Raw genomic sequence first — 27,181 nt, 5'->3', positions numbered from 1 at the left:
GGTCTTGTCCAACTGCTGATGTACAATAGCGATGCGATCACTGACCGATACAGCGTTTGGTTCTCAAACTCAGGATGTTCTTCTCGGGCTAACCTGTAAAAATCAGTCTGCATAGGAGAACGACAAGTGTTCGCATCAGACATGTAACAATTCTGCAAAAGCTGGTCAACCTTGCTTTCTTGTGAAAGAGAGAACCCCTTCTCAGTTTTTTTTTCAATCTGAACACCTAGATAATCATTAATATGCCCTAGGCTCTTTAAAGTGAAATGTTTCTCAAGACCCTTAGCAAAAGTTTCACTCATGCGTTCATTGGGACCAATGTAAACAATATCATCAATATAAACAAGAACAATTTCATAAGTCTTACCTTGCCCTTTTGTGAACACGCATTCATCTGAGACGGACTTAATAAAGCCCATTAAATTTAGCTTTTGAATGAGGCAGCGGTACCACATGAGGGTGCTCTGTTTCAGGTCATAGAGACTTTTGTGCAGGTAGCAGACATCACCTTCTCGGTCCTGGAACCCGGGAGCACTCTTGACGTAGATTTCTTTATTCAGATCAGCGTTCAAATAGGCAGTCTCTACATCAAACTGAAAAACCTCTAAGTTCAAAGCAATAGCAGTGATCAGGGCAATTTTGACACTTTCATTTCTGACAGTGGGTGAAAATGTATCAGTGTAGTCATCTGGATAAATTTGAGAAAATCCTTGAGCTACGAGTCTAGCTTTGTACAGCTTTCCTTCATTAGGTTTTTGTTTGACTCTATACATCCAACGTGTGCCAATGACTTTCTTGTCTGTTGGAGGCTCCACAGGACCTCCTTTTCTTCTTTGGTCAAGTGGAATGTTAACAGTGGCATAACAACCAAAAATGTGGATGTTTTGAACATCAGGCTTCTTAGCATGAAGCAAGTAATAAGGAGTCTCTTGTATTGCGCTACTCCATGTTCTGTTAACAATGTAATTAGCATACCTTAATGCTTCGCCCCAATATGAAAAGTCCATGCCTGCATCCTCAAGGAGACAACGAAACATTGTCTGCAAAACTCCGTTCCTTCTCTCAGAAACACCATTCTGCGCTGGAGTTGAGGGTGCTGAGGTTTGTTGACGGATTCCATTCCTTTTCATCCATCCATGGAACTGCTGGGACATAAATTCTCCACCACGGTCACTTTGAATTCGCTTGATCCAGACATTGTATTGGGTAAGTACCTCTGCAGCAAAGTCTTTAAAGACCTGAAACGCCTCAGATTTCTGTTTCATCAGAAAGACAAAACTGTAACGCGAGTAACTGTCAACAACAGTTAAGAAATACTTATTGTTACCTTTTGTAGGTCGAAATGGACCGACAACGTCGGTATGGACCAATTCAAAAATGCGTGTGGGCAAATTTAGCTACGGGAGCAGCTCGAAATTTTGCCGTGTTGCACACTTTACAGTCAAGATGAATTTTGCAATCACCATCAACTTTGAAACCATTCACAAACTCAGGCATCTTTGCTAAAACGGGGTAAGAAGCATGCCCCAAGCGACGGTGCCATCTGTGAACACACCTGGAATGAAAAGATTTGTTTGTTAATACAGGTTTAACATTAGAAATAGCATTAGGAACCTCGGAGACTTCATTGGCTTTAGGAGCCTCTGAATCTATAATTGCAACAGGTTTTCTCTCTGGACCTGTGCTTTCGCCCTTTGGAACTTTTATACTTACATCACCCTTGAGTGGAGGTTTAGGTTTTAAATAGTAAACACCTCTAATGGGAATGCCAGTGGCAAGGATTTTGCCATCCTTCATAATGTAAGCTTCTGAAAGTTCATGGGTTACTACAGTCCAGGCGATACACACTAATTCTTCATTCAGGCGATACACACTGAGAATGTTGTTCTTGGCACTTGGAACGTAGAAAACACGTGAGATGTGGCTGTCCAGTTCTTTGACGTAGACATTTCCTTCTCCTTCCACTTTGCAGAGGTATTCTGCAACTCCAGTCACCTCTTTGACATCTGTCTGGTGGAGCTCAGTGAAGAATCCCTTCTGGTATGCAATGTGCACGGCTGCTCCACTGTCTAGTGTCCATAAGTGACGTATGTTGTACTGTGGACTCTTGTCAGGAACAGTGTTGAGGAGGAGAGTGTTAACATAAACACGTTTCTCACCTTTGGAGTCTTTAGGAGTTGACTTGGCACCTCCGGAACTCTTTCCTCTGGATCCTTTCTTTTGCACCCCCTTGGGTTGAGTTGGATATGTGGGAGAATCAGATTCGCCAGATTGAACACTTTGCAAATCGCTAGATTTCTGAGTGTCATCTTTCTTAGATTGCTTCTGGCGTGTGTATCTCGGTGTGCTACTTTTCTGTTGACCGCTCTTGGCCAAGTTAGATTTGTATGTAGCTGACATTGGTCTAAACCTAGTGTGCAGCAAATTTTCTTCTTCAATTAGCATGTTACAAAGTCTCTGTGTTGTTCTATGGGCCAATGGGAAGCTGCTAAATCTGAAAACTGCCTCCTTCCATTCAGGGCCAAGGGAATTTATGATGGCAGCATTGACTTGCAAGAAGTCCATGTGGTAGCCTCTCTCTTCTAAGTCCTTGTGCATTGATAACATCTTGAACAAGTGTGGAGCAATTTCATTCCCAGAATTAAGTTTGGCACTATGGAATTGGGATAACAGAAGGAAGTTGCCTTCTTCTGAAACTGGCCTGAACAACCCATCCAATGACTCTAACAGCTCAGCAGAAGTAATGTCAGGTGAGTACCTGGCTGATAGTTCTGAGTCAATACTCATAAGAATGAGGAGCGTGGCTTTTATGTCAGCTTCTCTTTCTTCTTCAGTCCAATGCCTTACTGGAGGATTCAGAGTGATCTGATCTATCTGATGTGCCAGTAGGAGCAATCTCATCTTATGGAGCCAAATTTTATAGTTCTGCCCATTCCCCTTCAACATGGACTCACCTTTCAGGATTGATGAGGTGATAGCTTGCCTTGTAGATGCAGCAGGCATTGCTGCTTGTGGCTGTTGCACTTGAGGCACAACACCCATTGGCAAGGCTGAAGGTTGAGAAGGCTGGGCTGGTTGTGGCAGATGAGGAGTCAGGACTGGTGGTCCCTGTTGTGGTACAGAGGTTGCTGGAACTTGAGGAGGTCCGTCCCATTGCATTTGTGCAGCCTGGAATGCCTGTGAGAATGTTGGCTTAACATCGAAAGGATTTAACATCTCAGGTAAATAGGCTTTTGTTTCAGGAAATGACTTTAATTTTTGGCCATACCATCCACTAGAGACCACTGCTGCACTGTCTGCAGCTGCTGTGGGCAATTCAACCCCCCCTTCTTTTCTCAGCTCCTAGCAATGAGGTTTCTGGTTGGGATGCAGTGGCAGGAAAATAATGAGAAACAATAGACGCATGCTCAGTGTAAATTGGGTCACACATAGGAATTGCAGCGGCATTTTGGACTTCCGGTTTGGAGGAGATCGCGGCGGGACGTTTCTGGCAGGGCTCTGCCAAGCGATCCCTTCTACCCCCTCCGAAGGTCGCATTTGCGATCGGATCGGGCTCGGATGGCCCGATCCAAGAACAGGGGGCTCCCCTCTGCCCGAGGACCCATCGCCAGGACTCCGGAGGCAGCGGTTCGCCCCGCAGCTTCGGAGACGGGAGAACCACTCCTCTTCGCATAAGAGGACCGGCCAGCGCTTTCTCCCCTCACCCAGCGGGAAGAAGAAAAAAAATCTAAGAAGTGAAAGTATAAACTATTTTGATTGAAAAAGAATACAGTAGAGAAAGGACCTAAGGTAAAAAATTTCCTTTTTGTTTCGTGTTTAAAAGCAGAAGATCGTGAAAGCTTTAAGTAAAAGTTTTTTTCTTCAGGGCGAAAGTGAAAGTTTTTCCCTGTTTGAACTCATCCGCAAATAACAGCCGGATCTAATTTTTTCACTTTCATTTTTCCATTTTGAACTTGAACTTTGGAATCTACAAAATAACTTCTTGACTTTATGGTTTAATAAAATAACTTAAATTTGATATGACTATTTAGAAAATCCAAACTGCTAAAGGAAATTACTAGTGATGATTAGAATTTGTTTTTGATAGACTGTTAAAATCATAATGTTCTGGGCTTAAATCCTGAAAGCGGAGGAACACAGTCTTGCTGCCTTTTTTTCTTTCTTGTTGTTCTTTTTCACAACATGAAATAATTCAATAACTATGAAATAAATGGAATTTAGAAGAGACTGAAATCTTTTTTTTTGGATTACCTACTATTGGATTAACCTATTTGGATTACTTGTTGAGCCTTTTTGGATTATCTGCTGACTCCTTTTGGATTATTTGTTGAGAATTTTTTAACATCTGCCCTGCTGCACAGAACTTAACTCGACTCCATCTTGGGATTTGTTTCTTTGTTCCTGCCTTGAACTTGGAAAATAAACTGACTTCATTTTGAATACAAGAAAGTTTTTGATTTGTCTTTCCCTTTGAACTTGGAATTGAAATTAAACACAACTTCATCCTCTGAGACTTGGACTTTCATCTTTACTCTCTAGCAAAACTACAGGACCTATAAGAAGAATATAAGTATATAATATTGATATTGTGTCTTTTGAATAACTATTTTTCTTTTCCTGACTTTCCTTTGACTTTCTTTTTTTCCCTATTCCTTGTGTATTGTTATTATTAAAAGAAGTTTAGCTTGAACCATATGCATTGTTAACAAGCCTTGGGTTCCTGCTCTATTCTAATTAGTTGAATTAAAACATTACCTCCTCTTTTTTTTTCTTTCCCCTTTGAACAATTCCTTTCACTTTTCTTAATAACTTCTACTTTCTTCCTCTCTCCCTTTCCTTCCCTCCTCTCAAATTTTTTCCTCCTATGTTTTTCTTTCTATTTTCTATATATAGCTGATATTTTTTTTCCTTTCTCTATTTCTTGCCTTCCCATCACATTACTTATTTTTAACTTTTACTTCTCTCTTATTCTCAAAAGTCAATACTTGTTTTTTTTTTTGTGGCATTGAATATTTTAACTTTTAAAAATAATAATACATTTTGAATTCTGTTATTAATTGAATTGGTACTGAATTGGTATAGTTATATTTTAAGGGAATTTTTTTTTAACAAAATACATTGAACAGATTTGGAATTTATAGTAATTCCTTTCTTTTTTACTACATATAAATTGAAACTAATCTAAATTTGAAATAGTGGATTCTAATTTGACAATGTCCAGTACCTCAACCCTTGTTAAAACAGCAAAAAAACAAACTACACCAACTACTCTCTCTCCACAAGTGTCACCGCATTCTTCCCCGTCGCACCAGGTGTTAACCATGTCTACCAAAGATAAAGACAAAGACAAAATAATGCAGTCTAACTTTGCAACTTTACATGAAACTTTAAATACTTTGAAGGACTTTATGTTTAAATCACAAGAAGACGCCACTCAACAAAGAGAGGCCATAAAAGAGGATGCAACACAACAAAGAGAAGCTATAAAAGCCGACCTGGCAGAATTCAAAGTGGAGATGGCCCAATTGAAAGCTGACATGGGTGAGATGAAAGATCAGATAAAGCAGATTCAACAAACACTCCAAGAAAGTGATGAACGAGTCAAAAAAGTTGAAGAGCAATCTGACAAAAATGAGAAAAGAATGGACTACCTTGAAGGGAGAGCTGATGAAAGATACAGAAGATATGATGAATCAATCATTCAGCTGGAGATGCAACGAGCTTCGTACGGACTTCGATTTCAGAATATAAAAGAGGAAAAAGATGAAGATTTAAAAATGACTATGGTGGAAACTATTGGAGGTATACTCCAAGAGGATCCTACAGCTTTACTGAAAGAAATCGATGAAGTATACAGAATCTCGAATAGCTATATCCGTCGACACAACCTCCCAAGAGAGATACACATTAAGTTTACAAGAAAAGCGTTGCGAGATGACATACTCCATTATTCAAGAAATTCCCAGCCTCAACATCAAGGAGTAGACATAAAGATACTAAAACAAGTTCCAAGAAGCGTCAGAGAAAGCAGAAGAGACTATCACTTTTTAACTAAAATTTTGATCAAAGAAAACATCACTTACCGTTGGCTTATTCCACAAGGACTTTCTCTGACATGGCGTTCTACAAGATACAAACTGGAAAACGTAGAACAAGCTATGTACTTTTTTGAAAAGAGTGGCATCAGCCACTTTGATCACACAAGTAAGCAACAAGTGGTCCAACTACAACCAGCTCAACAGCAACCAGGGGAAAAATTACCAACTCAGCAAGAAGAAGATCTGGGGGCTACTGCTCAAGTAATAGAGCAGGACCAAGGTGCTAGAAGAGTTCAACCTCAGCGAGAAACCAAAAAACCTACTAAATGACAACAAGTAAAGATTTTAAAAAAAATTCCGTAAATGTTAATGGACTTAATGAACCAAGGAAAAGGAAACAAATCTTTTCTAAAATTAGAAATCAAAATGTTCAGATTGCAATATTACAAGAAGTTCATATTAAAAAAAATAACCAAAAATTACTGTTGAATCCCAAAATTGGAAAAATGTACGTTGCATTAGCAGACCAAAAAAAAAGAGGTATAGTGATGTATGTTAAGAATTCTATAAATTCCAAACAAATATATAAGGATAAAGAGGGTAGGATATTGATTGTACAAGTTGATATTGAACCTAGACCTCTAGTGGTTGTTTCTATTTATGCCCCTAATGAAGACCAAATGACATTTTATAAAAATTTACATCAAATAATAATAGATCTAGCTATTGACAATGTATTGATAATAGGTGATTTCAATGCTATTGCGAATAGACAATTAGACCATTCAGGAGGGGGAGGTAATAAAAAAAGGGAAAAAGGCAAAAAAACAAGAAGGAATTTGCTACCTAGTACTTTCCAAAAAATGAAAGCGGAATTATTATTAAGTGACATTTGGAGGGAAAGACACCCTCATAAAACACAATATACCTTCTACTCCAACCCTCATAAAATTTGGACGAGAATTGACATGTTATGGGCACCAAAAATGGTTGCAGAACAAATAAGAGAGGTCGAGATAGACGCTAATACATGGGCTGATCACAACCCAATAGTGGTCTCTATGACGATGAATAATAAACAGAACAATTGGCGGATGAATAGATATATATTAAATGATAAGAAATACAAGGATTGGATTGAAAAGGAACTAAAAATATTTTTTGAAATTAATAAAACCTCAGACACTACTCCACAGAATTTATGGGACACAGTTAAAGCGTATATAAGAGGCTTAACAATATCTTACACAGCAAAATATAACAAGGAAAAGAAATCAGAGTATCTACAATTAATAAATGAATTAAAACAATTAGAATCCTTATCGCAGCAACATATTAAGAATAGAGATTTAAAGACAGAAATAAATGTAATTAAACATAAAATTAGAATTATAGAACAAAACCAATTAACTGAAAAGATCAAAAGAGCAAAGCAACAATATTTTGAACACGCAAATAAACCTGGCAGATGGCTAGCATATAAACTTAGAAAACAGAGTCAATCAAAATTAATCCAAAAATTAGAAGACAAAGACGGTATAATAAAATATGATACAGAAGGTAAGGCAGACATTGTGTATAATTTTTATAAAGAGCTATATGCCAAAGATCATGTTACCGAAGATGAAGTTTTTAACTACTTAAAAGCTTCAAAATTACCACAAATAACAGAAGACCAACAGGCCACCATGGATGGACCAATAACAATGGAAGAACTCCTAACAACAATTAAAAAACAGAAAAGCAACAAGGCCACAGGCCCAGGTGCCATACCCGCAGAATGGTACAAGATAGAAAATGAAACAATAAGAAACCACATGTTAGAAACCTTTAATTTATGTAGACTTGAGGGTAAAATCCCCAAATCTTGGTCAGAATCACTGACAACTTTAATACATAAACAGGGCACAGATCCAGAAAAAATTAAAAACTATAGGCCTATATCATTATTAAATGTAGACTATAAGATATTTGTTGCCATTTATGCAGAGAGACTCAAAAGAGTTATAAATGGAATAATACACCAAGACCAAAATGGGTTTCTACCAGGGAGACAAATTAAAAATAATCTTAGAACAGTAATAAATACACTAGAGTATTATGAACAATATTCAGACAAGACGGCATCTTTAATGTTGCTCAAAAGGCCTTTGATAACGTTAATTGGATATTCATAAAAATGCAATTAAATAAAATGAGATTTGGCCCAAAATTTGTTAACCTAATAGATACTATATACTCAAAACAAACAACGAACATAATATTGAATAACAATCAATTACCAACACTTGATATAAATAAGGGAGTTCGTCAAGGTTGCCCTATATCACCATTGTTATTTATCATGACTCTTGAAACTTTATTAATTAAAATAAGAGCGGACCCTAAAATAAAAGGTTTAACTGTAGGAGACGAAACTTATAAAGTCCAGGCCTTTGCAGATGATCTAATGTTCATAATTGAAGAACCGATAACAACAGTTCCTACTTTACTGCAAGCCATTGAAGAATATGGAAAGGTAGCAGGTTTAAAGATAAATAAAAGTAAAACACATTTTTTGACCAAAAATATGAATAAAACACAAGAAACTAAATTAGAAAGTATCTCTGGAATAAAGACTGTAAAAAAAGTAAAATACTTAGGAATAAATTTAACAGCGAAAACAATAACATTAAAAAATGATAATTATATAAAATTATTAGCAGAAATTAAAAAAGATTTAGCAATGTGGAATAATCTGAAAATATCTTTTTTAGGAAGAATTGCAACAATTAAGATGAATATTTTACCCAAGGTTTTATTTCTTTTCCAGGTAATACCAATAAATCCAGGGGGAATCTTTTTAAAAACTTTAACAAACCTAGTTTAAAAATTCATATGGCAAGGGAAAAAAGCAAGGATAAAAATGAATTGCTTAGAAGATATTAAAGAAAGAGGAGGATTCGGCCTTCCAAATTGGAAACTATACTATCAGGCTGCTGCATTAACATGGCTTAGAGAGTGGATAATCCTAGATAACAAAAGAATACTAAACTTAGAAGGACACGATTTAATGCTTGGAAGGCACGCATTTATATGGTATGATAAGGACAAAAACCATTCATATTTTAAAAGGCATACATTAAGGAAGTATCTACTAGAAGTCTGGAAAGACATAAAGAAAAACCACTTTTTAAATATCCCAGAATGGCTAGCTCCTCTAGAAGCAATAACACATCCAAAGTCTATAAAGGACAAGAAAATAACTTATAGATATAAAGAATTACTAAATGATCAGATGAAGCTAAAATCTAGAATTGAATTACAAGAAGAAGGGATAATAATAGACTGGTGGCATTATGCCCAGATCCGATCTAGATACCAGAAGGATAAAACTCTTTACATTTTTAATAAAAGTAAGAATCTCTTAAGTAATTTAATTACCACCAATTCAATAAAAATGATAGGGAAAATATATAAACTTCTCATCGCTCATAAAAATATAGAGTTGACTTTAAAAGATACTATGATAAGATGGTGTAGAAATATTGGCAAGGAAATAGACATAGATACATGGGAGAAAGTTTGGATCAATAACTGGAAAATGACCAAATCAGTTTCATTAAAAGAAAATCAAATTAAAATGTTCTATAGATGGCACCTCCCACCAAATAGGATAGCAAAAATGTTTCCCAAAACATCCCCAGTATGCTGGAAATGTAAGAAGGATATAGGAACCTATTACCATCAATGGTGGACATGTGGTAAAGCTAAAATATATTGGAAGATGATTGAGAAAATATTAAAAGAAATAATAAAGCAAGATATAGATAATACCCCGGAATTTTACTTACTAGGTGTTACAAATCAGACTTACAAGAAAGAAATTCTTTATTTAATTATACACATATTAACCGCGGCTAGAATAATATATGCGCAAAATTGGAAAGGGGAGGAAATCCCCAAGGAAGAAGAGGTTATAGCTAAAATACTAGATTGCGCTGAAATGGACATGATGACAAGAAGATTAAACGATCAAGAAGATACTAAATTTTATGAAACATGGAACAATGTTTATAAATGGATAGATAAGAAAAAATAAGATATACATATTTATTTCTAGTTAATTTTCTGCATTTGTTTTTACCTAGGTGATAACAATATTAATACTAGTTCAAATGTATTTTTTGATGATTATGACATAGTAGTTTATGCATAAGTATAAGTAACATATTAAGATTTTTGATGTATAATAGTTGAAATTAGCTTAAATGTTTGGTTTGATGGTTTGATGGTATTTTACCATAGTAATTAAGATTACATTAAAGGTATTTTTTGATGATTATGTTATACTAACCTTACCTAACATTTACATCGTATTCAAGATTTGTAAAACTTTAACTCAAATTTACTAAATTTTTTAATAGTTAACATATATTCAATTATGTATTCTTTTTCTGTATTTGAATGTATACTTTCAAAAGAAGCGGGGGAAATACACCCCCACTTTATGTTTATTGTTTGTATGTGTGTCTGTTTATTTTATGAAAATTAATAAAAAATTGAAAAAAATTGAAAAAAAAAAAAAAGGAATTGCAGCGGCATTTTGACCAAACTGCGCATGACTGCTTTGAGCTGGACAGGACAAAAGAATTCCATCGCTATCAGCTTCTTTGCTTTGCGCATGCTCGCGGTTTGCAAGGGAAACACATTCCATTTGATCAGTTAACAGTTTAAACTGCATTTTCTTTAATTCTCTCAATTCTTTTCTGGATTCTGTTACTTGTTGTAAATAACATATATATGAATCTTGCTGCTGCACTGTTTTCCCTCCAGGCTGATTATCGAGATGGATACAGAATGATTCTAAATCCCGGATCTCACTCTGAAGCTTCTCAATCATTCCCTCTATTCTCTCCAGATTTGAGGGGGTTTGCCTGCTTCTGCTAGAAGTTTGGGAAACTTGATCATCAAGATGCTTTGTTTTAGCATTTGCTTTTAAAGGAATACTTGATGACGGGAAGCTAAGGCTTTGGGAGGGGACAAGGGTTTCATCCTCTCCCTCTTCCTCACTTTGCTGGGTAGAAGAACTGTCTATGGGTACCCCCATGACCGTTTTTTCTTCTTCATCCCCCTTCTCAATCAGATAAGTATGATGACTTACGGTTTGATGAGAATCACCGGCTTCTTGAGCTTCCAGCATATGCTGCTGAGACATGATGAAGTTTCGTTTCTCTTCCGAAGTATGGATGAGGGATTTGAGGTCAGCTAGCTGTCCTTCTGAAATTCCATGTATGTAGCTCTGGGAGAAGAGAGGATTCTTTCTCCTTTTAGCCGGCATCAGGGTACGCCCAGTAAGTGCTTACCGTGAGGAAGCGCTTGTTGCTTTAATCAGGAGGCCACCCTATGCTACCATGACAGAAAGAGGATCCCACTGAGAGAACTCAGCCTGTTAAAACTGAAGTGAGGCTTTCCGGAGGTCGAGGAATTAAAGCTACAAGCATTCATTATAAAAATGAAGTTAACTTTTATTGTAAAAAGTTAAAAAAAAAATATTTTTTTGCCGGAGCGGCATAAAAACATGTCTTACATCTTAGCTAGTAAGAGAAAGAAGATGTCTGCCAGCTTCTCTTCCCACGTGAGGGAGGAAGTGAGCAAAGCAGTGTTACATCATAGAGAGGGAGGAGCTACATTAACAAACAGAGTTAACCATTTAACTACAGGATGTTTCTTAATGTCTTTGGAGGCTGTCAATCCACAGCGTGACAAGGTAATGTCATGGATTCAGTAAATGTAGTGAAACTCACTTAACAATATTCTTGCTTAGCAACCAAAATTTTGGGCTCAATTGTGGTCCTAAGTCAAGGACTATTTCTGCCTTCCTCCACATGGCAACCTTGTCCTAGTAAACTCCTTCTCCTTTCTGACAATTTTCCTCTCTGTTAGAGGCACCAAAATAATTCAGAAAATGTAAGGTTTCCTGCTGCAACAGTGGAAAGGACTAGATGACCTCCAATATACCTTCTAGCCCTAAATTACTGTGCTGTTTCAAAGTGTCTTCTGATGCCACATCTTATGGCCGGATTTGTGGTGCTTCCTTCCTCTTCTTTCTTTCTCTCTCCTCCCTTCTTTCCTTCCTTCCCTCTTTCTTTCTTTTTCTTTCTCTATTTCTCTATCTTTTTCTTTCTTTTTAAATTTCTTCCTTTATATCTTTTTCTTTCCTGTCTCTCTCTTTTTATTTTTCCTTCCTTCCTTTCTATCTTTCTCCCTCCCTCCCTTTCTCCTTTGAAGAACCTCAGAAGATCTTTGGTAGTAGTAAGAAAAACCAGACATTTTGAAACTTAGAACATGCCCATTGATCATTCGGCATTCTTAGAGCTCCATTGTTGATTAGCTTAGCCTGAGCAAGGATAGCTAACAGCACTTTCAATGAGCTATCAACTAAAGTTCAGTGCACTTGGGGATTCCCAAACATTGAGGCTAAAGTGTGAGTAAAAAGGTTTACCCTTCCTTCCTTCCTTCCTTCCTTCCTTCCTTCCCTCCCTATGAAGAACCCCAGGTCTTTGGTAGCCGGAAGAAAAGCCAGATGTTTTGAAACTGAGAACATTTATTTATTTATTTATTTATTTATTTATTTATTTATTTATTTATTTATTTATTTATTTATTTATTTATTCAACTTCTATGCTGCCCAATACCAAAGGACTCATGCCCATTGATCATCTATCATTCTTAGAGCTCCACTGTTGATTGGCTTAGCCTGAGCAAAGATAGCATAGCAGCCACTTACAATAAGCTTTCAACCCAAACTCAGTGCACATGGGGACCCCCAAACAGTGAGGGTTTCTTTCTTTCTTTCTCCCTTGAAGCTCTGTATCCTTTTTGAGCCTAGCAAGCCTTCCTGCAGGCCCCTGGGAGCCAAAAGGGATGTGGTGGGACCCTAGAAGCAGAGATGGTTCTAACTTATCTTGCTTCCAGTCGCTTCCTCCCATGCTGCATGGCAAAAAAATCAAAGCTGAAAAAAGATGGCAACTGTATGCACAGTACTGGAACTTGGCTTCTGCTCATGCACAGAAGGAAAAATAATTACTTTTTTAAAAAAAGATGGCGGCACCCACGAACTGACACCAAACAACCTGGTTTAGTGATATCATCATGACATCATTAGTAGGTTGCTACCAGTTTGGGCAAACTGGTCTGAACCAGGAGGAACCCATCCCTGGTCCCCAGACTTCAGTAGGGTCTTTTGCATCTGTTGTCTTGTAGAGACTTGGTTTGCTAGCTGCTTGATAGAGTATGATAGAATTAACTACCTCTTCTTAGCTGTCTGTCAGGCCAAAGCCACTTTAGTTGGGGTCTTTGGTCTGACGTACTTGATACTATTTTAATAAGTATTCTTTACTGTGGGAAATTGGGAAAGGGAATTGCATGAGGGCTCTTTGTATGTAGTCATAATAAATTCTTTCTTGAAAGCCAAGGCCATCCTTTGTCTCTACACTCCTGCACCTGCATGGAAGGAGATGGATGGATTCTGTCAGCCTGGCAGTTGAAGATTGGCCAATGTGATGGACTTGGTGATGTGGGGACAAGGGCTTGAACTTTCAAATGCGTGGTGAAACCTAGGGAATTCAGGAATTCATGACTCTGTTAATAAACTGGAAATTTGAGGAATACTTTGCCTCAGACACTGATTTAGTTTTGGGTGCTATTTGGAACCCTGACACTGTTCTTGTATTGGGGCATCCGGGAGAGTAGATTCACTGAGAAGTTCTTTCCTCCTGTAATGTATTTCTGTGTGAAGTCAAATCAGTTGAAGTATTGGGCCCATCGCACTTGCTTTGGGGAGAGTTTATGGAGGGGTCTTCAGACTGGTTTTATGAAACTTGCTGGCAGGCCAAAGTCTATAACTCCAAATGATGGCTCAGATGCTATTTGGGACACTGACACTCGCATTTTAACAGTTTGGAACATAGCATCCAGTTTTTAATAGAATAGAAGAGAAGAGAAGAGAACAGAATTCTTTATTGGCCAGGTGTGATTGGATGCACAAGGAATTTGTCTTACTGCATATGCTCTCAGTGTACATTTAAAAAATCATCAAGAATCATAAGATACAACACTTAGTGATAGTCATAGGTTACTAAATAAGCAATCAAATTATACTAGGAAACAATAAAACAATATAAATTGTAGAGATACAAATAACAAGGTTATATCCAGAAGTGGGAGGAGATAGGTAATAAGAAGGATGAGAAGGGGTGGGTTCCCCCCGGTTCGGATTGGTTCGCTCGAACCCATCGCAACCTGCTGATGATATCATGTTGATGTCATGGACCAAACCATCTTTTTTCAATATTTTTTTCTTTTTTGTTTTAATTTTTAATTATTTAGTTATTTATTATTTATTATTTAGATTTGTATGCTGCCCCTCTCCGCGTACCTGCAGAAGCCGAGTTTCTAGCACTACACATTCATTGCCATTTTGTTTTTGACAACCTCCCAGACTCTCATCTTTTTCTTCCTTTCTCTCTCTCATATTTCTCTCTTCTCTGTCTCTCATTCTCTCACTCCATCATTTTCTCATTTCTTTCTCTTTTCCTCTTCTTTCCTCTCTCTCATTTCTTTCACGTGCGCATGCATACACAAGAGCAGAAATCCTCCAGCCATGAGATCAGGGCAGCAGGGACAGAGGGGACTCCTTTCTTTACCTCCACTTTCCTCCTCTCATCTTTTGTGAGTCCAGCCCCTTAATTATCTTTGTTGCTCTTCTCTGCAGCCTTTCCAGACCTTAGCATCCTTTTTACATAGACTAACAGTGTTTTCAAGCTTCATACTTTTATGGCATTTGGCTTCTAAAATTCTGGGAGTTGAACTTGATACATGTTAAAATTGGCAAGGTTGAAAAACACTGGATAACAATTAAATCTATTTCAAGGACATTTATATTATTTATTATTAGAGTTGAAAGGGACCTTGCAGGTCATCAAGTCCAATCCCCTGCTCAAACAGGAAACCCTAAACCACCCCACCCAGATGGCAATCCAATTTTCTTTTGAATGTGTCAAGTGATGGGGTATTCACAACCTCTGCTGGCAGGGTGTTCCATTGGTTGATCACTCTCATCATCAGAAAGTTCTTTCTTATTTCCAGGTTGAATCTCTCCTTGGTCAGTTACCATCCATTGCTCCTGGTCTGGCCCTCTGGTGCCCTGGAAAATAGTGTGACCCCCCTCCTTTCAGTGGCAACCCCTCAAATATCTGTATACTGATATCATGTCCCCTCTGGCCCTCCTTTTTGCTAAACTATCCATGCCCAGTTCCAGCAACCTCTCTTCGTATGTCTTAGTTTCTAGTCCCTTTATTATTTTAATTGCTCTTTTCTGTACTGTCCTTTTTGTAGTGGGGTGACCAAAATTAAATGCAGTACTCTAGGTGTAGTCTGACTAGGGCATTATAGAGTAGTATTAATACCTCCTAGTCTTGGAGTGTATCCCCCTGTTGATGCAGCTTAAGATTGTGTTGGCTTTTTTAGCTGCCGCTGCACATTTCTGGCTCATATTTAGTTGGTTATCCACCAAAACTCCAAGATCTCTCTCACAGTCGCTGCTGTTAAGTGTGGTTTCTCCCAATTTGTATGCGTGTCTTAGGTTTTTCTTACCTGGGTGTAAGATTTTGCTTTTTTTCAAAATTAAATTTCATTTTGTTAGTTTGAGCCCACAGTACTAATCTATCTAGATCTTTCTGTATTTTGAGCCTATCTTCTAGGATATATCAAATCTGCAAATTTGATTAGTTCCCCCCTCTATTCCCTCATGTAGGTGTTGATGAATATGTTGAAAAGCACTGGGGTCAGGACTGAACACTGAGGTACCCCATTGCCTGCCTCCTTCCATGTGGATCTGGAACCGTTGAGAACTACTTGTTGGGTGCAGTTGATCAGCCAACTGTTAATGTACATGTGTCATAGTCACTGTACTCTCTAAGGTGCGCACCTGCGTGCCCGCGCACCCGCACACCCCAAAACACCCCCCGCGCACCCTTTTGATGGAAAGTGCATTCGGGGGCCTCATTAATGATGTGCAAGGGTTTAAAAAGAGCAAAAACAGAAGCCCAAGCTAGAAAGGAAAATGATATCACAGAACAACAAAACTTCAGAATAGCAAATTTAGAAGATCGCCACAGGAGACACAACTTACGTTTTCATGACTTTAAGCAGGTGTTTGGAGAAGGATTGAGAAATCTCTTATGGTTCGACAGGTTCGGGCAAACTTTGCACGAAGTCCGGGTGGTTGCGCCGAACCCAAACCCCGAACCTTCTTGAAAATAGAGCCACGTGCAAGGAAGGAGTCTCTGTGATGTCAAAGACCCACCCCCGGAGTCCCATCGTGGGATTCCCCACCTCTTTTTGCTTGCAGCACTGCTGCAACGTCCATTTACGTAATTACTTGACCGATCGCAATGACATGTGTTTGCAATAAGGTTGAGGAAATTTCATTTGGGAAAGAGGGAATGATGCTTGGAGGCAGGGGATGGTGGGGGAGAAGACACATACATATACATTGGTTTCAGGAAAGATTATTATTAACTTAAAATTACACTACAGACATATATAAGATTGAGGAAGTAGAACTCCCATTGGGATTTCCATCACATAGTCTGTACTGTTAACAGCACTGCCCCAAAGCTCTCCATTAGCCTTCAGAACAGGCTGAAAAAGAAATGTAAAACCGATGCGGTATTCTCATGGAGTCTGTGGGTCTTCACTTCTACTCGCCCAAGCAGATGAGTTTTAGAATCCCCTGCTGCCGTTTACCCATGGCCATTATGAAGTCGGAGGTTGCTATGCTGTGCTTTTTATCAGATAGAGAAAGGAAAGGCAGAGAAGGAAGGTATCACTGTGGTTGACCACAAATTAAACTGAGAGAGAGCTCTAGTGGCTTTTTCTTACATAGAAAAAGGAAAGGCAGAGAAAGAAGGTGGCCCTGTGGTTGACCACAAATTAAATTTGCAAGAGGGTGAACAGGGGGACGCAGACTAGCAGGAGGAGGCAACAGCAGCCACCCATCAGATTTTGCCCAGCAATCCGATATGTAGCAGGCATCACCTTTTTCACAGTAATCCCGTGTGATGGAAGGACACGCACTCTGTGGCGCTATCGGTCTCTGGCCACTGTGACCAGTAGGAACAGCTTTAGGCTTTAGATTAATAGAGAAAGGAAAGGCAGAGAAAGAAGGCGGCCCTGTGGTTGACCACAAATTAAATTGAGAGAGAGCTCTAGTGGCTTTTTCTCACATAGAAAAAGGAAAGGCAGAGAAAGAAGGCGGCCCTGTGGTTGACCACAGATTAAATTTGCAAGAGGGTGAACAGGGGGACACAGAGTAACAGGGGGAGGCAACAGCAGCCACCCACCAGATTTTGTACAGAAATCCTGTGTGATTGAAGGACATGCTGTTGTGGTTAGCTCTGGCCCAGCTCCTGCCCCAAGGAATGTGCAGGTGGATGTGGGGGAAACATCCACATGCTGCAGGCCTGTTTTGCTCCCGATGGAATCTGCTGACGAAGCCTCCTCTGACCAAGGAAGCGTGAGTGACAGGGAAGAGGGGAGTTTGGCAGACAGCCCAGGAGGAGATCAATCATCTGTATCATCCTTGGATTCTGAACAAGAATTAATGACACATCCATGCATGCATAGAGTGATGCATAGGAGACAACAACTGAAGGATTATTACAAGAGAAAATGAAGCCACCTGTGGTTGGGTGGGGCTGCTGTAATTAGTGCTACAGATGAAAGTGCAACCTGGTGTTTTAGCCTCATGGCAGTTTATATGATTCATTGTTTCATCAAGATCGTGGTTTTTGTGCTGTTCAAGATTGTGTGTGGACTCTCTGGACTTTAGAATTGGACTCAATTTCCCAATTACTGGGTGAGCAATTGGATTGCATTTAACCTGTGCCTTCTGTGTACTAGAAAATCCCTTTGACATTTAAAAAGGGAGCTGTTTCTGTTTTTCTGTTTATAAAAACTTTTGGGTTTTCCTTTTATCATGTAGTGTGTGTCTTCCTGGACTAATTACCCTGTAATTAGTTGGTGGTGTTAACTGCAGTAGATGGAATTTCTGTGACAGTTGGGGAGTGTGTGAGGAGAAAATTTAAAGGCACAGTATTAAAAGTGCAAATTTTTCTCTGAAGATTTATCAAAATGTCTGGGGATTGGTTACAAAAGTCACTAAGCAAATTGAATGGGGAAAATTACAGTTCATGGTGTATAAAAACCTATTAGAAAAGGGGAGAGGTCAACTGTAGACAATCTGAGGACTATGCCGATAACATCAAGAAATATAGGGGAACTGTGGTTTTATTCAGCACTGGACTTATAGTTCAGAGAGGTGAGCAGTTACTGCCCAGGAAGATCCACATTCTCTGTCTCTCCACGCTGTTCTGCACTTTTCTGCGCTGTCGTTTTTGGTCTGGAGCCTATAATCAGCTGGGCTCTGGAAAATGGCGACCGCGATCATGACAGCGAGATGAAACTGACAGCGAGCCGAAACAGAGGCGAAACTGAGCCACCTGTCATCTGTGACACTATAGTTTGGTGAGGTGAGCAGCCGCTGGACAAAAAAACCCAAAAACCCCTCGCTTCCTGTTCCCCGTGTTGTTTTCTGCTCCTTTCTTCTGTTTCTTTCTTCGCCCCAGAATCGGTACTTTAATCAGCTGGGCGTCGGAAAATGGCGACCGCAACACCAAACTGAGCTGCCTGTCATCTGTAACATTGCGACACGCTGCCTGCTGCCTCCTCTTGTACATCCACACTAGGGAGGACAGAGAGGAGGTCACGAACTCCCAGAAGAAAGTTTTTCTTTGCATCCAGTCTACGAAGACCCCGGTGCCCCCTGCTCTGTGCCGTTTGGTTTAATCACTTTCGCAACGGGGATATTGCTGAGTAATCATGGCGGCCGCCCTGGATGATTTGAGAGAACGGGAGACTTAGAGGCTGCTGGTTGGAGGTGTTGCTGCCTGAAGCAGCCAAAAACAGCGGGACCCTCCGGACAAACCAGGAAGACTGGTGCACTGCTAGGTGGGGACTCCCAACGTCAGAAGATCTGTCAGGTGAAGAGACCGGGCTGGCTTTGCCACTGAGAAAGAGACCCATGAGAGGAGTGAGGAGGCTGGGGATGAGGTTGAGGTGACGCCGAGGTGGTGCTAGGAGTGTTTGGACACCGAACAATATCATTTGCCGGACAGAGAACAGAGAGAGGAGACCTGGGAATGTCAGCTGGTGGCAAAGGCCAACAACAAGGAACTGGAAGAAGGGTAGTTGGCATCAAGAGGAGACTTTTTTCTGCCAAGCCAAATCCCCCGGGATTTTTTGAACACCATAATTAATTTTAAATAATCCAGAACTTAATAATCTAAGATCTCAACATTGTTTTGCCATTGACCAATTTCCTATATTCCATTCTATATTTATATATATTATCTTAAATTATTAGATTTTATACTCCCCAATTTGTGTTTTAATAATTAACTTATTTTTTAACTAAATTATTGGGGAGTTTCTTAATTAATTAGTATTTTAATTACTGTGAATTAATTCATTTTTAATTAATTGGTTTTTTTTTTAACTGGGGTGAGTGCAATAATATATATGGGATAAATGATTGGTATGAGTGGGATGGATGGGATGAGTGGAGTTATGGCATGGATGAGATGATTGGAAATAGTATGAATGATATATTTGGCCCACCTGACACTGGAAAGGCAGGAGGAGAGGGGGCATCGATCTCTGGGATGGCGGAGGGTCGGAATATCCCAGTGTTGCTGGGGAGAGGCAGATATGGCGGGAGCCGCGGAGTTAGCCGTTCAAGGAAAACAAGAGATCTCTGTTTAATAACGATTCCTTGTTCTGGCTCCATGAGCTCAACCCTGGACACTGGTGATGAGTGTAACTCTGGCCCTGGGCTCAGGTTGCTGCTGCTCAATGCCAGGTCGGTGGTAAATAAAGCTCTCCTCATCCGGGATTTAATCCTGGATGAGGAGGCCGACCTGGCATGTGTAACTGAAACCTGGCTGGGCCCGGAGGGAGGAGTCCCTCTAGAGCCTTTGCCTGCGCAGACTCGTTACTCCGGAGATTGCGGGTTGTGAGGCCCTCCTGGTGAAGTTGGACTTAGGGGTTCAGGTGGGCTTGCTTCTCACGTACCTGCCTCCCAGCTGCGTGGCACAAGCCCTGCCTGTGCTACTCGAGGAGGTGGCCGGGCTGGCGGTGGGGTTCCCTAGACTTCTTGTCTTGGGGGACCTTAACCTGCCATCACTCGGCGGGTCCTCTGGACTGGCACAGGAGTTCATGGCCACCATGGCGGCCATGGACCTGACCCAAGTAGTATAGGGTCCGACTCACGAGGGGGGGCACACACCCGACATGGTATTCCTCTCTGAGCAACTGAGTAATGGTCTGAGGTTAAGGGGCTTAGAAGTGTTACTTTTGTCATGGTCAGACCATTTTCTGCTGCGGCTTGACTTCCTGGCTCCAATCCTCCCTCGCAGGGAGGCGGAACCGATGAAGTTGTTCCGCCCCAGGCGCCTGATGGATCCAGAAGGCTTTCAGAAGGCACTTGGGGCTCTTCCAGATGCACTCGTCCACAGTTCGGCAGAGTCTCTGGCTGAGGCCTGGAACAAGGCTACAGCGGAGGCCCTTGACCGAATTGCGCCGCTGCAACCTCTCTGCGGCACTAGACCCTGCAGAGCTCCATGGTTCAACGAGGAGCTCCAGGAGTTGAAACGCCAGAAGAGACGTCTAGAGAAGCGATGGAGGAAGAGTAAGTTCGAATCCGATCGAACACTTGTAAGAACTCATATTATGACTTACAAAGTGGCGCTCAAGGGGCCAAATGCGCGTATCATGCCACCTTGATTGCATCAGTGGAATCCCACCAGGCCGCTCTGTTTAGGGTAACCCGCTCCCTTCTTAACCAGGGGGGAGTTGGGGAGCCCTTGCAGAGTAGTGCTGAGGATTTTAACACGTTTTTCGCTGGTAAAATTGCTTGGATTCGAGCGGACCTCGACTCCAATTGTAAAACAGAGTCGACTAACAACGAGTCAGTCGAGGTGACTGGGGCTAAACATCTTTGTCCATCTGTCTGGGAGGAGTTTGACTTGGTGACACCTAAGGAAGTGGACAGGGCCATTGGAGCTGTGTGTTCTGCCACCTGTCTACTGGATCCATGTCCCTCTTGGTTGGTTTCGGCCAGTCGAGAGGTGACACGGAGCTGGGTCCGGGAGATTGTCAACGCTTCCTTGGGGAGTGGGTCCTTTCCGGCCCCTTATAAGGAGGCACTTGTGCGCCCCCTCCTCAAGAAGCCTTCCCTGGACCCAGCTGTACTCAATAACTACCGTCCAGTCTCCAACCTTCCCTTTATGGGGAAGGTTGTCGAGAAGGTGGTGGCATTTCAGCTCCAGTGGTCCTTGGAAGAAGCTGATTATCTAGGTCCTCAACAGTCTGGATTCAGGCCTGGCTACAGCACGGAAACTGGTTTGGTCGCGTTGATGGATGATCTCTGGCGGGCCCAAGACAGGGGCTTGTCCTCTGTCCTGGTGCTTCTTGACCTCTCAGCGGCTTTCGATATCATCGACCATGATATCCTTCTGCACCGGCTGGAGGGGTTGGGAGTGGGAGGCACTGTTCTTCAGTGGTTCTCCTCATACCTCTCTGGTCGGTCGCAGTCGGTGTTAGTGGGGGGTCAGAGGTCGACCTCTAGGTCTCTCCTTTGTGGGGTGCCTCAGGGGTCAGTCCTCTCCCCCCTACTATTTAATATCTACATGAAACCACTGGGTGAGATCATCCAAGGGCATGGGGTGAGGTATCATCAATACGCCGATGATACCCAGTTATACATCTCCACCCCATGTCCAGCCAACGAAGCAGTGGAAGTGATGTGCCGGTGCCTGGAGGATGTTGGGGCCTGGATGAGTGTCAACAAACTTAAGCTCAACCCAGACAAGACGGAGCGGCTGTGGGTCTTACCTCCCAAGGACAATTCCATCTGTCCCTCCATTACCCTAGGGGGAGAATCACTGGCCCCCTCAGAGAAGGTTCGCAACGTGGGCGTCCTCCTCGACCCACAGCTCACATTAGAGAAACATCTTTCAGCTGTGGCGAGGGGGGCGTTTGCCCAGGTTCGCCTTGTGCACCAGTTGCGACCCTACTTGGACCGGGAGTCACTGCTCACAGTCACTCATGCCCTCATCACCTCGAAACTCGACTACTGTAATGCTCTCTACATGGGGCTACCTTTGAAAAGATTAGAATTGCCCCCACCCTCCTTGCCTTTCATAAGCTGCTTAAAACCCACCTCTGCCGTCAGGCATGGGGGAATTGAGACCCTCTTCCCCCTAGGCCTTTACAATTCTATGCATGGTATGTATGTATGTATGTTTGGTTTTTTATATTAATGGGTTTTTAATTGTTTCTAACATCAGACTACTATTGTACACTGCTTTATTGTTGCTGTTAGCCGCCCCGAGTCTCCGGAGAGGGTCGGCATACAAACAAACAAACAAATAAATAAATAAATAAATAAATAAACAAACAAACAAACAAACAAACAAACAAACAAACAAACAAATAACGGGCGGTTGAAACACGCCGGCAGAACACATGCACTATGTGGCACACTGGGTCCCTGGCCAATGTAACCAGTAGTACCAGCAGACTGAACGCTGAGGGTTTTCAGTCCACGTGTGATCTAGCACCTCGTCATCACCCCTGGCATCTTCTTCCACCGACTCCTCCCCGCTAGCCTCCCTCTCAGACTCTACATTGCAGTAAGCTGCAGGAGCGGGGATCTGGGTCTCATCATCCTTCCCACATGATGCCCTGGACATCTTTTGGGCAGGCAGGAACAGCAGTGTCCCTCATTCTGGATACAGTTAATTGCTTGGGTCCTGGAGGGCAAGTGTTGCTTCCAGGACAAGAAGGACACAAAGCCACACTGGAAATCTTTTGGGCAGACAGGAACAGCAGTCTTCCTCACTCTGGATACAGTTAATTGCTTGGGTCCCAGCAGGGAGGCTTTCCCACCAGGATAAGGAGGACACCAGGCCACACTGGAAATATTTTGGGCAGGAATAGCAAGCTTGGTCAGCAACCTTTTTTTGGGGGGTGGGGGGGTGGGTTACTGAGTGGCAGTCTTGCAGCCCACAAAATCAAAATAAATACAATAAAATAAAATTTTAAAACTTAAAAAGTTGAAGTGTAGCAGAGAGAAAGTCACCTACCAAATGCCCACAAAGCTATATTTCTTGTGTCATTCCATGTCTTTGCACACAAAATCAAAATAAATAAAATGAAATAAAAATTTAAAACTTTTAAAGTTGAAGTATAGCAGAGAGCAACTGCCCCCCCTGCCCCCCCCGCCCCCCCTGTCTTTTTCTTCTTCAGCCCTGTCTGGCTGTCTAGGCTGGTATGCTCACCCAAGTTTTCTTCTCTCTTTAACTTGTATGAAGAGTCTTTGAAGACAATATCTCCCTTTCTGTGAAGCAGATGAAGCCAAATTGGTCTTTGAAATGTCCCTAAGCTATCTCTCCCTCTCAGTAGAACTAACAATAAGTTTCCCTCCCTAGCTGGTATCTCTTACAATGGGGATGGACTGCATGGTGCTGCCTTTTATAGAGGCAGGGCAGGTGTCCTTGGGGACCAATCTAAGCCATGCATCCTGCTGGCCAATCAGTGGTCAGCAGGAGACATGGCCAATCACAGCCTTTTATTTACCTTTATGTCCGGAGACCACATGGCTTCAGGTAAGAAGAAGGCTGTCCATTGGTCCATTGCTTTGCCACATTGCGGGATTCGGCCCGAACCCCAAACTTTGGCACGGATTTTTGGTAAAATTCGGGTTCGGGTTTGGCATCACGAATGGTACGAAATTTGGTACGAACCCGAATTGTGCGAGTTTGGTTCACCCAACACTAGTTACAATAATAAGAACTTTCTGGAAGAGGCATTGTTAATTTTAAATTTGGGAATACACCATCAGCCTGCCAAAGATGAGGTGAGTTAGGATAAGAAACACTCAGGGAAAGGTATAGGGGGTGGAATAGGAAGTAGAAGGGGGAGGAAGAGAAGAGAGAGAGGGGGGAGTGAAGATGTAAGTAGGTAGTAGGAGGAGATAGACAAAGAGGGAAGGGAGTGCAAAAAAAGGGAATAAGGTATGGATTTTTGAACATTTGATAAAAATATGAAATTAGGAATGTTATTCTTAATATTTTAAGGTATATACACATTAATTTGTATGTAATGTAGGACTTCCGGTCTGGATAGAGACCGCAGCGGAGCCTCTTCGGCAGGGCTCTGCCCCGAGGCTCCTTCTACCCCTCCGAAGGTCGCGGTTTGCAATCGGATCGGGTCCGGATGGCCCGATCCTAGAACAGGGGGCTCCCCTCTGTCCGAGGAGCCGCCGCCGAAGCTCCGGAGACAGCGGTTTGCCCCGCAGCTTCGGAAAAGGGAGAACCAATCCTCTTTCCAAGAGGATCGGCCAGTGCGATCTCTCCAAATCCAGCGGGAAGCAAGGAAAAGACAAAAGAAAGTGAAGATTATTGCAGCTTATTTGAACCGAAAAGGAATACAATAAACAAGAAAACTCAAGGTAAAATCCTATTGTTTCATGTCTAAAAACGGAGGACTGGATCATAGTAAAAGTTACAAGTGAAAGTTATTTTTTCAACAAGGCGAAGGTGAAAGTTATTGAGAATTTGTATCCAACCGCAAGTAACAGCCGGATCTAATTTCTTTTCACTTTTGTTCTTTACTTTGAACTTGAACTTTGAATCTTTAAATTTTTGAACTATTAAAAATATTGAAGGACTAATAAAATAACTTAAATTTGATATTGTTATGTCTGGAAAAATAAAAAGAGCTAAAATTCACTGATTGGCTAAGACGCAGCTCATACAAAAAGAACCGCCAAGGTTAAACGGTTGTCTGTTTGTTTCCCGCCTAAATAAAAACCTATAAATAGGGCAACAGTTTAGCCGTTGCCCTTGTTGGGAGATGTTTGTCACTAGCTGAAGTTCTCTATCAAATAAACCTGTTGCAGTGAATCAGCCTCCGTGTACTGATTTAACAGTGGCGACGAGGTGGTCGAACTCCTGCAGAAGGAAAGACCATGAGCTCCATCATGGCCCAGGCACCGCCATTTTACAACCCGGACTTAGAACCGTGGACATCCTACATGGCCAAATTTCGTATCTTCCTCCAAGCCAGCAATCTCCACGATGCCGAAGACGATAGAAAGCGGGCGATCTTTCTTAACTATTGTGGCCCCACAATCTACAGCCTAGCTTCTACACTAGTCGATCCAGAAACCGTAGAAAACGTCTCCTGGGCCACTCTTCAGGCAAAACTTGCCGCACATTTTCAACCGACCATGCCAATCCGGGTCTAACGCCACCAATTCGCGCTCATGAGGCAAAACGAAGGCGAATCAACGAACGATTTCACCACCCGTCTAAGAGCCGTTCTTGCCAAATGCAAATTCAAGGACCCTGAGGAACAATTAGTAGACCGTGTGATTTTCGGCATGCGGAATATCACCTTACAAAAGAAATACCTGGTTGATGAAGCCGCTATGCTCCAAGACGTTTTAAAAGCGGCGAAAGCTTCGGAAGTTTCCGAAACCTCAGTGGCGGAAATAAACCGCTCTACACCTACGGTGCACTATTTTCCTGATGAAAAAAAATGGCAAGCCTGCTCCGACGACGACAGACAACATGTTGCATACCGAGATGAAGACGCCTGCCTCCAAATCCGAAAATCATCTGAGAGGGACGCCAGGGAACCGAGACGCCCCATCAAATGTGCTGGATGCAATGGAAATCACCCCCGTTACCGCTGCCAATTTAAAGAAGCATATTGCCGCCGCTGCCAGCACCAAGGCCACATAGCAGAAGCATGCCGCGCCGCTCTGCCATCCGATCATCAAGTTTTCAACTCACGACCTTTTGCAGCCCCGAGAAACCGCAGACAACCTTTTCCCCGCACCTACTCCAAACTGGCGGAAGGACTACATTCTACAAGCCAAAGAGGTAATTACTCTCCTCTTTTTGACTCTGAAGACAAGATTTTTGTCTCCCTTCTTGTAAACGGGTTGCCGTGCGACATGGAAATGGACACGGGCTCTAAGTATTCTATAATGCCTTGGCATAAACTGAGACTATACATGCCTAATTTGCAAAAATCGATGTTAGATCCATGGAATGCCAACTTAACTGATTTCCAAGGTCGGGGCATTCCGGTCTTAGGTTGCTTAAATGTTCCCATCGATTTTAAGGGGTTCAAGGGACCACTCCCTCTTATTATAGTTGATGGCCCAAAACACACCTTACTTGGCCTCAAATGGTTAAAACCCTTGGGTATTGAGATATTGGGACTGCATAATGTATTTCACAATGATTATGATTTCAATGTTTTAATACGTGAATTCCCTGAGGTTTTCTCCACTGACCTAGGAAAGTATAAGGGTAACCCTATTTCATTTAACCTAGACCCCAGTATTCCTCCAATCAGATTGAAACCTAGGCGCGTGCCAATACCATTATTACCAAAAGTGGACGAACAACTTGACAAACTATTGGCCCAGGGAATTTTGATCCCTACAGACCACGCTAAATGGGAAACACCAATTGTCACCCCTCTTAAGCCAGACGGCTCCGTAAGGATTTGCACAGACTATAAAGCAACTATAAATAGAGCATTGCAACATAACGCATACCCAATCCCAGTGGTCCAACAGTTGTTACACACATTGGGCAGGGGTTCCATCTTTGCGAAATTGGACCTCGCTCAAGCATATCAGCAGCTCCCCGTTGACTCAGCTACTGCAGAAGCACAGACAAGTGTGACACACAGGGGAGCCTTCAAGTGTTCGAGACCCCAATTTGGGGTCTCTACCGCCCCCGGGATTTTCCAAGGTCTCATGGAACGCTAACTCTAAACAAGAACTATGGGAAAGGGTTAAAACCGTCTTAACCAAATTTAAGGAAACGGGTCTCCATTTGAAACCAAACAAATGCTCATGGGCCGTCCCAAGTGTTGATTTCCTAGGATTCAAAATTGATCAATTCGGCATTCACCCCACAGACGAAAAAGTCAACACCATCAAAAGGGCCCCCGCA

This window comes from Erythrolamprus reginae, chromosome 12, assembly GCF_031021105.1.
Source record: "Erythrolamprus reginae isolate rEryReg1 chromosome 12, rEryReg1.hap1, whole genome shotgun sequence".
Taxonomy (NCBI): domain Eukaryota; kingdom Metazoa; phylum Chordata; class Lepidosauria; order Squamata; family Dipsadidae; genus Erythrolamprus; species Erythrolamprus reginae.
This window is presented reverse-complemented; position numbering follows the sequence as displayed.